This window comes from Photinus pyralis, unplaced genomic scaffold (genome assembly GCF_008802855.1).
Source record: "Photinus pyralis isolate 1611_PpyrPB1 unplaced genomic scaffold, Ppyr1.3 Ppyr1.4_LG5, whole genome shotgun sequence".
NCBI classification, from domain to species: Eukaryota; Metazoa; Arthropoda; class Insecta; order Coleoptera; family Lampyridae; genus Photinus; species Photinus pyralis.
The window spans coordinates 20,707,130-20,718,897 of record NW_022170596.1 but is presented as its reverse complement, the minus strand read 5'-3'; positions in this window follow the sequence as shown (position 1 = coordinate 20,718,897).

Below are 11,768 nucleotides of genomic sequence, written 5' to 3'. Positions count from 1 at the left end.
CTTTTATTTGGAGAGATACAAAAAAATTGTCAAATATAATTTTATATATTTTATTCGATCGCATATTGAGACTTCCGATATTACTTTCGGTTTAACCGGAATTAGAAGCATCTTTTGTTTTTCAAGCTGCCATACCTATGCGTTTTTAAAGGTCTTTGAAATATAAAAATAAAAAAATAAATATGCATATGATTGATATAGAAACAGATCATGATAATATTCGTGATTTACAAAACTTATGAAATCTAGCATGCCGTGTGCTGTTATGATGCGCGGTGTCTGTTGTGCTACACAGAAAGGACCTGCAGCAATGTTTTGAAGAATTACTTTCCCGCGATGCAATCCCCCGTGTAATATATCCGCGCATCTTGACAGCACACGGCATGCTAGAAGTCATACATTTTCTAAATATCGAATCACGAATTTACTAATTTTTTTAATGTCATCTACATGCATATTTTAACGTTTTTCAAACACTCGAATGGTTATAAACAGGACTTTACGAGAAAACGAACAGGTTAAAGAAATTCTCCTAATATCAACGCTTGTTCACACTGTCAACTCACTTAATCGTTACATTGCCCCTTCCTTAGAACCTGTTTTTCCCAAATATTCAAGATATCGGGCCGAAGATCATGAAGGAAACGACACCAACGAATCTTATTGCGCCCAGTGCGCCTTCATATTGGGAGAATAAGGTTCTGCCTCTTGCCAATGAGGTCGTCGTTTATTTTTATTCCATTGAATAATCGGTTTCAAATCCTAGTCAGTTTCTTGATCAGAGGTCAACAAGGCGGCCAAAAATCGTCCACCAACGGCGTTATCCACCCCCCTGTCCACTTCTGGCCTACTACAATGCGTACCATCCGGCGGGCAAGGTAGTCTTGACAGTCCCAGCGAACACACTACAGGGTGGTGTTTTTAAGTGGACCATTAGAAGTATTTCAGGAACGGTTTCGAATTTTGATTCGGAACCCCATTACGTTTTTTGAATAATAATCGATCAAAAGGAATCATTTAAAAATATTTTCAAGATGGCCGCTTTTCCGGTTGTATCGGAACGATACTGGAACTTTCTTATTTCAAATGGTACTATCTTTTCTGATGGAATTTTTGAATTCCTCATAAAAGATCAGTATGATTTTGTCAAAATGATGCTATGTCTAACTGATATGGTTTCGAAGTTATTTGACATTTTTGAAAAATTTTTGACAGTTTCAGAGGTTCAGTAAATTAGGCATATCGCTGTTGTCTGACAACAATATTAGCAAAATGTTTTTTTCACGAATGGACAGATAAATCCACGCTATTAAATGTTATAGGTCTGATTATCAAATGTGATGCGAAAGTAATACAAATAATCGTTGACAATCGGTTTTTGGTCAAAAACTCGAAATTTTCAAATAGAAACTATATCTTTACTATGCGTCAATGAAAAGAGCATAAAAAACGGAAAAAAATGTACTTTTTTTTTAATTGGACAGTTTTTTTTATCGGTTTTTTATGCTCTTTTCATACATAGTGCAATTTGAAATAAGAAAGTTCCGCTACCGTTCTGATACAACCGGAAAAGCGGCCATCTTGAAAATATTTTTAAATAATTCCTTTTGATCGATTACTCAAAAAAGGTAATGCCTCCCGAATCAAAATTCCAAACCGTTACTGAAAACTTCTAATGATCCACTTAAAAACACCACCCTGTATACGTTTGAACACGGTTTTAAAGCGCTTTGAAAGGATAAATTTGGGATTGGTAGTATGGTATACGTTTTTGTTTAGACCGATTTTATACTTAGTTTAAAATACGATTTTTATTCATATATATACAGGGTATCTATAAAAGAACTCCGGGGTTTTAAGACAAAATATTTTAATACAGTAAAAAACGTACATACATGTTTTATACATGATTAGAAAGCATACATTTTCAAGATTTTTTAACAACTTAGTAAAGTTCAATGTGAGCTCCGTTAGTTAGTTAGTCCAGACGACACTGACTGCCTGCCGCAGCCGTTACGCCATTTCACGGTCAACGCTCCGCAGCGCTGCCAACTGTTGAGAGAAACATTCCCAATTCGTATGAGTAAAACTCTTTGAGCTGCTTGTTTCAAAGGAATTGATCAAATTTTGCTATCTTTTATAGTTTAAAAAATATTAATTTTTTAAACCCCGGAGTTCTTTTATAGACTCCCTGTATAAACCATAGAGTTCACTTACTACGTTGATAATACGTATATAAATAACCGTTGTTGAGCATTCGTTTGATAAAAGTATATAACACCACTTTAATATACACATAATATTAATACGCATATAAATCGTATATCAATGGGAAAGAATAAACTTATAATATTCCTACAAGAATATAGCAACATCCGTCGGACATTTATGCGTATTATATACGGTCCTAAACATTGAATCTTACTCTGGAAGATATGGAACTTTTTGGGAAAGTTTTAGATGGGCCGACCACGAAGCCTTTATAAGGCGCAATTTACACAGAACGGGCGCAGGGTGGTGGCGTGGGACTGACATGGCGTGGTGTAGCTGTGGAGGGAACGTGGCGCGCTCAATCCACATAGAAGGGGATCGGATCGGATACCCCGTTTTTTTTTTGTTATTCACTATTCAGATGATTGCACTGAATTTCAACTATTTTTTCCGAGGGGTTGACCACGAGATAAATTCTTGTCTCTCATATAGGAAATTTCGAGGAAATAGTTGGGAAATATGTAGGAAATGGACGAAATAAGGAAATATTAGTAAATATTGGGGAAAGAGGAGGAAATGAAGCAATTCTAGGGAAAATAGCACAAATAAGAGGATATTCTGAGGAAATCTAGAGCAAAGTTCAAGGGAATAAAAGGTTTTTGTAGGGAATTAACGTTACTCATTTCACGTTAATTCGAAGAAATTTGGGCAAATTTAAGGCAATGCTAGAAAAAATGTTTGGGAAATTAAGGAAAATAGTAGCAATTTTTATACAAAGTCATGAAAAACTTGGAGCCGAATAGCGTGTCGTCATTTCGTGGAAGTGAATAGCTCTCTTGATCCATTCTTCTTTTTAACCAATACTACAGGCGAATCTCAAGGACTATTAGATGGCTCTATAACACCATCAGATGCCATGTTTCTTAAAATCTTTTTCGCTTCCTGCCGTTATGCTAGCGGCGACGTCTACGTCTTTGTCGAATGGGTTGTGCATTCTCGGTGGTTATCTTGTGCTGCACCAGGTTAGTTCTTCCATTAGATCCTTCCTCTGTAGTCTCAAATACATATATTTATCATCTTTAATGAAACTATAAAGCTTCATCTTTTGTTGTCTTTGTGTGTAAGGTAGAGTCCAATTGGATAGTAAAAAACTGTAAATCTTCCCCATCAATAATTTAATTTAACCATGAAATTTGAATACTATGTTTCCATAGTTAATCATCTTCAGGTACCTAGATACTACATGTTTCGTTTGATAACACATACCTAAAAGAAGAAATTGTTCCAAAATTTATCCACTTAGGAACAAAAAATACACATAGATTTCATCCGCTTTGCCGTATTTTCAGGGAGAGATAGAATGAAAGAAAAATATACAGTGTCATTCAACAAATTTGTTTGTTGCAAAGGGGAACAAATTGTATTGGAAAGAAAATGTTGTTGACCAAAAAAATATGACATTACTATTAAATCTTAATAGCACGTAACTAGAAAGTAAACCGCGAGCAATTAATTCAGTACTTCTTTGGTAATTATGAAGTTCCTTACCATAATGCCCTAAGTTACATACCTGTCAGTTAAGAGGGTTCGAATATTCAAGACCTAATTATAACCCTTATGTGAACTTTCCCTTCCATTATTAGGCGATTCTGCCCATCAAATAATGTTGGACTATGCCTATGTGCGTGTTAATTTTCCCATCTAATCGTTTTCAGACACAAATTGCCGTGGAGATTAAAGGGCAGCATGTCGGATTTTTGAATTGCGTGCTTGGACCCATTTCGACGGAAATCACGTCGCTTTCAAAGTCCTTTACGGTATAATGAGTCGAGGCAGCGATGTAAAAGACCTGCCACATTGTAGACAACGCATTCTGTTTTCTATATTGCCGATTTTTTCCGATGTGAAACACTTTGGAATGAATACACGATCCCTCACATTTCGAGTTAATGCCGTTAGACACGACGGTTTGTGTTTAAGCACGGCAATGATTTTAAATTATTTTCCGTTTCATTGGTTTCGCTAAATTGCACTTAGAGTTCCTGAATGAAGGCATTTAAAAACGGGTTACCAGCAAATTAAAACAAATTGAGAGTTGGATTACCCTAAGTAGATACTTGGAATACGTAATATTTCTTTTACGCTTCCCTGTAGGACTTTTTCCATTACTTTCTATTAACCCTACGGGGCTTTGTATTACCTTAAAATTACCATCAATCACATTCGCTCCTGTAAAGCTCACATAATCAGCCGCCGCCTCGTACGCAAACAAATTTTATCTGCCACCTATACATGAGAGAGTGTGCCGTTTTTCGATAGGAAACTACATCAAATCCGAATGTATAGGGGTTAACTTTGGGTTCTATTTTAGCAGTTATATTTTACACGCTAAATACAAACAAATCGACGAATGTTATAACTGGCTTAGTTTGGTGTTCGTAAAAAGGTCTTTCATAAATTCCGTATAAAATGGAACACGTTTGAGGATAATAAAAGCAGTTTATACCCGCACGGATTGCAAAAGTTATATACACAATCTTAAAAATTGGAATATCTAGAAATTTTCAAATTCATCCCTAATAGAATATGTCGCACATTCCATTTTATTGGAAATAAAAACCGAACACTACTTAATTCCCGTCGTAAAGCATTGTTTTAGTAACATCGCCGCCTTTATGAATTACTCGAGCGCGCCTATGAAATAATATTGATCGACGCCTTTCGGGATGTTAAATTTCATTAACTTCCAACTTTTCTCCGAAACATCTTGAAATTACATTTATTGATTAACCTGAATCGAAATAATTACGTTCATTAACCTACATTCCTAATTAATTATTTACTGTTTGACGTTGAATTTTTGCTAATTGACGAAACTGTAATTCAGAGACGTTAAAGGTGAAAAGATGACGAACATAGGATGACGCTCGGAAATTTCTGTGTGTCGTGAATAATGGTTTTTAGAATTCTTTTTGGAGAGGACCACTTTTTATCAGAAGTTTAATCCAGAAATGTTCTCATCATTTTAATGAAATTCGCTAGGTATTCGTTAACAGAAGTATTAAAAAGTACGGAGTTTGTAGTTCTTTTGCTTTTAAAAGGTTTGTTAAACAGAAACAGTTATAGTCTTCTTTGTAATGGCAGTTAAAATTGCCGGAAAGAACTTTGGGTTTGCGGTTCTTCGTTTTCTTCTTTTTTCGGTATTAGTACTTTGGAACTTACTCTTTGTACTCATTAATTTTCTAGCTCACGTAGAAGTGGGTCAAGAATAGAAAATAATTCATTTTTGATCTTTCTTTCACTAATAATCTCATTAACAACCATATAACATGATACTCAAAATTGTGGAAGAATGCTAACTCACATTTATTAACAGAATTTAGAAATCTAGCGTATAGGGAGATACTTAGCAACTTATATATTGACATGTCTTTTTACCCCCGTTTGTACTGTTATTAAAATTGCAAAAGATTGTTTCAAATAGAATACATTTTATTATGACTATTTTATTATGACTAACATGAAATTTAAACGAATTCCTTAACTGATCTCAAAATTTTCCTGTTGGCCAGATAATTTAACTTATCTTAATAAACAACGTAAGGATCTAAATAAAATTTATATAATCAAATATACATACTCACGGAATTACGCGCGATTCTAGATGAATTCACCAATAATTCGCATAAACAACGCAAGTATTAGAAATAGTACCTTATCACTGTCGAAAACTGTTGCTGCTAGGTACTTCCGCATATGCGGACAACTAGCTCCGGGTTGTAAGCGAACTGAGATTCCTCACAGCAGTTGTTCGGTTCGGGTTTGATTCCTTGCACGAAAATTTTTTTGGTTTCACACAATGCGTATTCCTATTCCGCGGAGTTGGACATTAGGTTATTTGTAGGTCTAAGATTGTCTTTTCAAATTTTTTTGAAAAGAAAAGTTGTACACAAAATGCTGCACAGTTTTGCCAAGGGATTTTATATTTATATATGCGTTCGGGGCAACCGAGAGAGACGAATTTATGAGGAAACTGCGCTCAATTTATTTGCACGGATGATAATAGTACGCTATTCGTTTTTAACTTGTAAAATGTTGTTGTCTAAAATTGGTAACGTAGAAATGTTATTTGTAAGCACCCTGTAGTAGGTGTTGGGAAAATGCCTCCGTTAGATGTCGCATGCTGTTGTCCTTTGAAATTAAATCCCTTCTCACTTGTTTGTGCTTCTCATTGTTCCTATAAAAACAGAATTACTTCTCCTTCACCAGAGACTTTTTCCCGAGAATTTTACCAGAGTTCATTAAGCGACCAGATATTAATCCAGTATTCCGTGTATTCCAGATCCGATCATTTAATAATTATTCCTATACAATTCCGCCGATACCAGAATTACTTCTCCGTTCCATTATTAGCCCGATAGCGTCCCATTTTATTAATTATTAATCTTCCTCAAGATCTGTTAATTGTTATTTAGTTTTGATTTATTTGCTCATTTTATAAACCTGCGAGAACGGTGGGTTTGGGAATTAGGTTCAAACACAATTGTCACAGCCACCCATGTTTGCCCAAAGATTCAAGCGGCTCCGAATAAGGGTTGTTTGAGTCACTTTGAAGACTCCTTGTAAGCACCGACAGCCAGGTTAGTCCTTGCCACCCTATTGGGAAACCTGAAGGGCAGTGCAAAATTCCGTCTTAAGTAAAACCAGAGTGAGTTACACAGCGCCGTGTCTAATTAATTAATTAATTAAGACAACGTGAAAGCTTCCTTTGACTTCTAGTTAGGGTCACTTTCAAGTAATGGCTCTCCTTGCTCATGCAAGAAGCATTCCGTTTAATGGAGTTGCAAGTGCCCCCCCCCCCCGCTTCTGCCTGTTGCCAAGGCTGAATATGGACCGGAAGGGAGCTATTCAAGATGGCGTCCACTATGGCGATTTTTAGAACACCCTGGCGTATTATTCGTGTCAAGTGCCAGATTTTTACAGGTTCAAGTGTTTCAGGGCAATACTGGACGCAATCTTGAACACTTCTCTTTAGGTTCATTTTCAGACTCAAATGTTATAATAAAAGCTTCTAATGTAGGTACATATGCGCATATGCACTGCGCAGCTAGGTTTCATATTTATTCGAATATTTTTGTCGTAACTTATTTTCCTTTATACACATAAAAAGTCCGTTAAGTATAGAAACTTTCGGGAAGTACTGATTTTGCAATTTTTCCAATAAATTTTAACAATTTCACATTTCCAGAGAGTAATGAACCTCCGTAATCCTCGTGTTTCCGCTTATTTGCAGGTGAAGAAAATGGTAATAGTAGTGGCGAGTTTAACATATGAGGGTGGGTAAATAATCTCTGCTACGATAAAGTAGTAAACGCTAATCAAACTTAATTAAAGTGCTGACGGTTATATGCACCCTATTTAAAGCAACACACTAAATTAACCCTTACCCCGTCAGGAATTTATATGCAAGTTGCGTTATTTTGTAGTAACTTTGCTATATTGATGAATTCGCTTTGGATTGATGTATCCATTAACTTGTAAGCGAGATAAACTTGTTGTCTCAAGCAAAATTTCTGGACAAACAGCTAGTAGAGCAGCATTAAAAATGCAATCAATTTTAAAAGCTTCCTTAATACTGTTTACAGCAGAAGGTAATACACTTAAACTGAAGCAATAACATAAAGCAAACAAGAATCTATAACATCCGGAAAAATACAAAAGAGCTACAAGGAACTCCTCAAGCATTTTCGCACAAATTTAACGGTTATTTCCGTATAAACAAAAAAACATGTTTATGAAATGGTAAAGCTTGTGCTATTATGTAAATGTTGCGTTGTCGCAAGCTTCTGGGTAGATATTATCATAGAGTAAAAAATCTTTAGCTCTATGATATTACGAAGCGTTAGTGGCGATATTTACGTTCCATTAATCGATTATCATTAATTTTCAAAATTTAAATTCCGTGTAGGTGTTTTTATAATTTGAGGAAAATTTTAGAGAAACGCAAATTTGCATTATTGTATCCTTAATTGAATTTTTCCGCAAATACGAAGCATTTAATTAAGCAACCTGAAATAGGGAAACAGTGAATGTTCATTGAAAATGGTTTCAAATGTAAATTTGTTTTTATCGTTCATGGAAATCTCGCTTTAACTTGGAAAGTGTAAAAATGCGCTACACGAGTTATAACATTTCTAATGTTAAACTTTGAATTTCAAACTCACATTAAGCTTAAAACTTAAAGGTAACTATTTTAGAATCAAAAGATTAATGACTAATATGCCCTCGATTTAAACCAAAGCAATCTCTCAAAGTGGCGTTCTATTATACTGAAAATAGCGACTTTTGAGTTCTTTTTCTAGTTTACGCTTATTTTGACATAATTCACCCTATAAATAATCAGATGAGCCCATTAATTTGGAGATTTTCTCTCTTTAAATCTGAACGAACCAACTTTAACTGAAAAACTGATTTCTTCTATAGGTGCATTAAAATACATGCAATACAAACGGCTTTAATTTGCCCAGAGATGGCTATCTTTAAGAACATACAATGTAAATTGTCGTTAAGCTGCGACGTTATTTCTTATTTATACGTCCCCTAATTTTTATATAAATAAAATAACGGCTGGAGACGGCCTTCCTTACAACGGCAATGATTCGGAAAAATTCCGTTGGCAAACTTCTTCTCCTTGTTTACGGATTGCGGAAAACAAGATTTTTAACTATCACAGAATGCCCTTATAGCGTGCTGGTGCGACGAACTTCGGTAGCTGGCCCACAACGGTTGCTTTAACTGAAACGGTCAATTAATTTAGTAAAAATAGAATTTAACCAAAACGAAAAATATAGTCACGATTCACTGCAATTAATTCTAACTAAACGGTGAAAGCGAGCGCCACCAAGAGATGCTGCCTTGTCTCTGGTCAAGGTCAGCGATAGGAGCTGTTGCAACGGATAAATTCATTTAGGGAAGGCCGAAGCTCCAGGGCTCTTACGGGCACACAGCGGTTGGTCACTGGCGAAGAATCTAAAAGGCGGCACACGGCAAAACAGAAATTTCCCTAGGGGGAACATAAGCAATCAATCATGAATTAATTAGCGGAAGCTATAAGGGAAATCAAAAGTAGGAAATCAAAAAAATACCCCCCTCCACCGCCCTATAATTAACGTCAAAAAAGTAGCAAACGCTTACCATTAAAATGAACGGTACGGTATATAACTTAAAAGAACTAAATCGATCTCAAAATCTACGCGAGCACAGCGAAAAAGATCCCCCTAAATTATGCCAATCATCCCAAAAGATGTTGAAATGGAACTAGCATTTTTCCGCGGCCCGGCGTATTTGGTTGTTTACATCTAAAAGTTAAAACTTTTTTATTCAATTGTGCGGCCTGCGATAAACATAATGCTATCTAAAAAATGTCGATATTTAGCCCAGGTGCCTGGATTACTGATGGGTAGCGTTTTTTGCGTGTGACCACGAAGCGAGTATTGCGTTTTTAGTTGTATCCAAGTGGTTTGTTTGTCGTTGTAAAAGATTATTTCCTAGAATTGTTAAATGTAGGGCAATTTATCGTTTGTTATCAATTTTGCTTTTTTAAATCATTTAAGTGACAGTTCAGTTTTAATTTATGAGCATTTTTATTACTTTTGTTAAAAGCTTGATGTAATCGATTAGCGATAAGAAAGCATTTTCGTAGAAAAATGTTATTTGACATAAGAGAATTCCGTGTAAAATTTTGATACGTGTAAGTAGCCTCAGATTTCCTGAATTTGTCTAATTGTTATCGAAGAGTCCACTTTGTTTGCTTTTTTTTGTGTGTTTAGAATCAAGTTTGGCTCAACACGTAAGATAAAACGTGTTAATCTGACCCATAAATGGCATGATAAATAAGCAATAGCCGAATAATGATTAGAATTTAATTTACAAGAAAAATAAATAAATTTACAAATTATAGTCATTAAATCATGTGAGCGGCGAAAGTAACGCCAGTCGGCGGAAGGGACGGAGGTGCGGATGGACTCGAACAACACGAAGGTTACGGCCTTGCTCCTGGTCAAGGTCGGCGGTAGCAGCCGTTTGGCGGATCGGTCTTGGAAGCCTCGTGGAAATTGACATTTAGTCAGCTCTAGAAATTCTAAAGGGCATGAGGAGGCCGGCTTCTGGTGAATGCTAGAACAAAAAAGCGCATCGCAATTTCCCTTAGCGGCAACAGTACATAATCGGATTCGGTAGCGGTATCCACGGGGAAGCAAATGCAAGAAAGCGAAACAATATCCTCCCCTTATAATTAATGAAACGGAAAGCTGACTTTGGTAGAAGTTAATGTGCAAGATAAAGCAAAATCTACAGATATGGTGCGGTAAACTTAATGTAAAATTAAAAAAAAAACGGTATGAATGCAAAATAAATTTACGGAAAAGCTCAAAATTACGGTTCTTATGGAACGTACCTTGTGAATATTCAAAGAGCAAAAATATCCCCTCTAAACAACTGCTTTACCTTTTATAAAATTTGGCTATGCCATGGGGGGTCGACGGTTTTTCCAGCCGTATTCGGATAAGAACGTCAAAAAATTACTTCTTTACTTAAGTACGTCTTTCCCAGATGTCAGAAAAATACGGGACGGATGTGCAAATGTAAGTTTTTTTAAGGGCGCATTTAACAAAGGTAATCGCGACTTAATCGGAGGCTGTTACAGTAACTCATTCAACTAATTACGTTTAGTCGGAATGAAATCTCTAAATTCGGCTGTTCAGAAATACCCTTTTGTTCCATGGAATGTGTGGGGTCAAGGTATACGACCTTGCCGATTTAAAGCTTATTTTCCTTAACGGGTGGCTTTACAAATTAACCCACTAATTTCTATCTTACATTTCCAACTCCTAAAGAGAAATAAATATTTTCGGAACATTTCTCGTAACGAAGCAACCAACTTAAAACGCTTCTAGATACCGGGTGTTCATCTACAGAGTGGTCATTAACGCTAGTAATTTCTCGGCGGAAAACGGATGCTTCGTTACAGGGCTCAATGGTTCCTTCCGAGTCATTGGGTCAAAGTTGGGAGCCCGGTAGCTGAGTCACTATATACAATTTTAGGGACAAAATAGTCGAATACTTTTTGCATGTCGGCAGCTTCTTGACAATCAAAATAAACCGTGATGTTGAACTGATTTTTTCTTTTCTTCAGGCATAGGGAATGAGAAAATATGCTTCAGCTGCTAGAGCAAAATGACATTGTGCAGTAAATCATTTCACAAGTAACTTCAAAACAATTTCAATTGAGGGACAGTAATTTTTTCAGTCAAGTAGGTCAGAAAGTCACTGATGTATAGAAAATCTCGTTTTTAAGGGAGGACCAACGTTATGAACACAATAAAATACACTAGATGCGAAATCCGATATATGAACTTGGACGCAACCGACTTCGGCGTAGTCGTAACTTACAAGAAATATCGAAACGCACTTAACGAAAGCAAAAAGGTTTGTAGCTTTCATGAGTTTTCTTTTCAGCACAACAAAACCCTATCGTTGTGATTATGACTGTACATTGT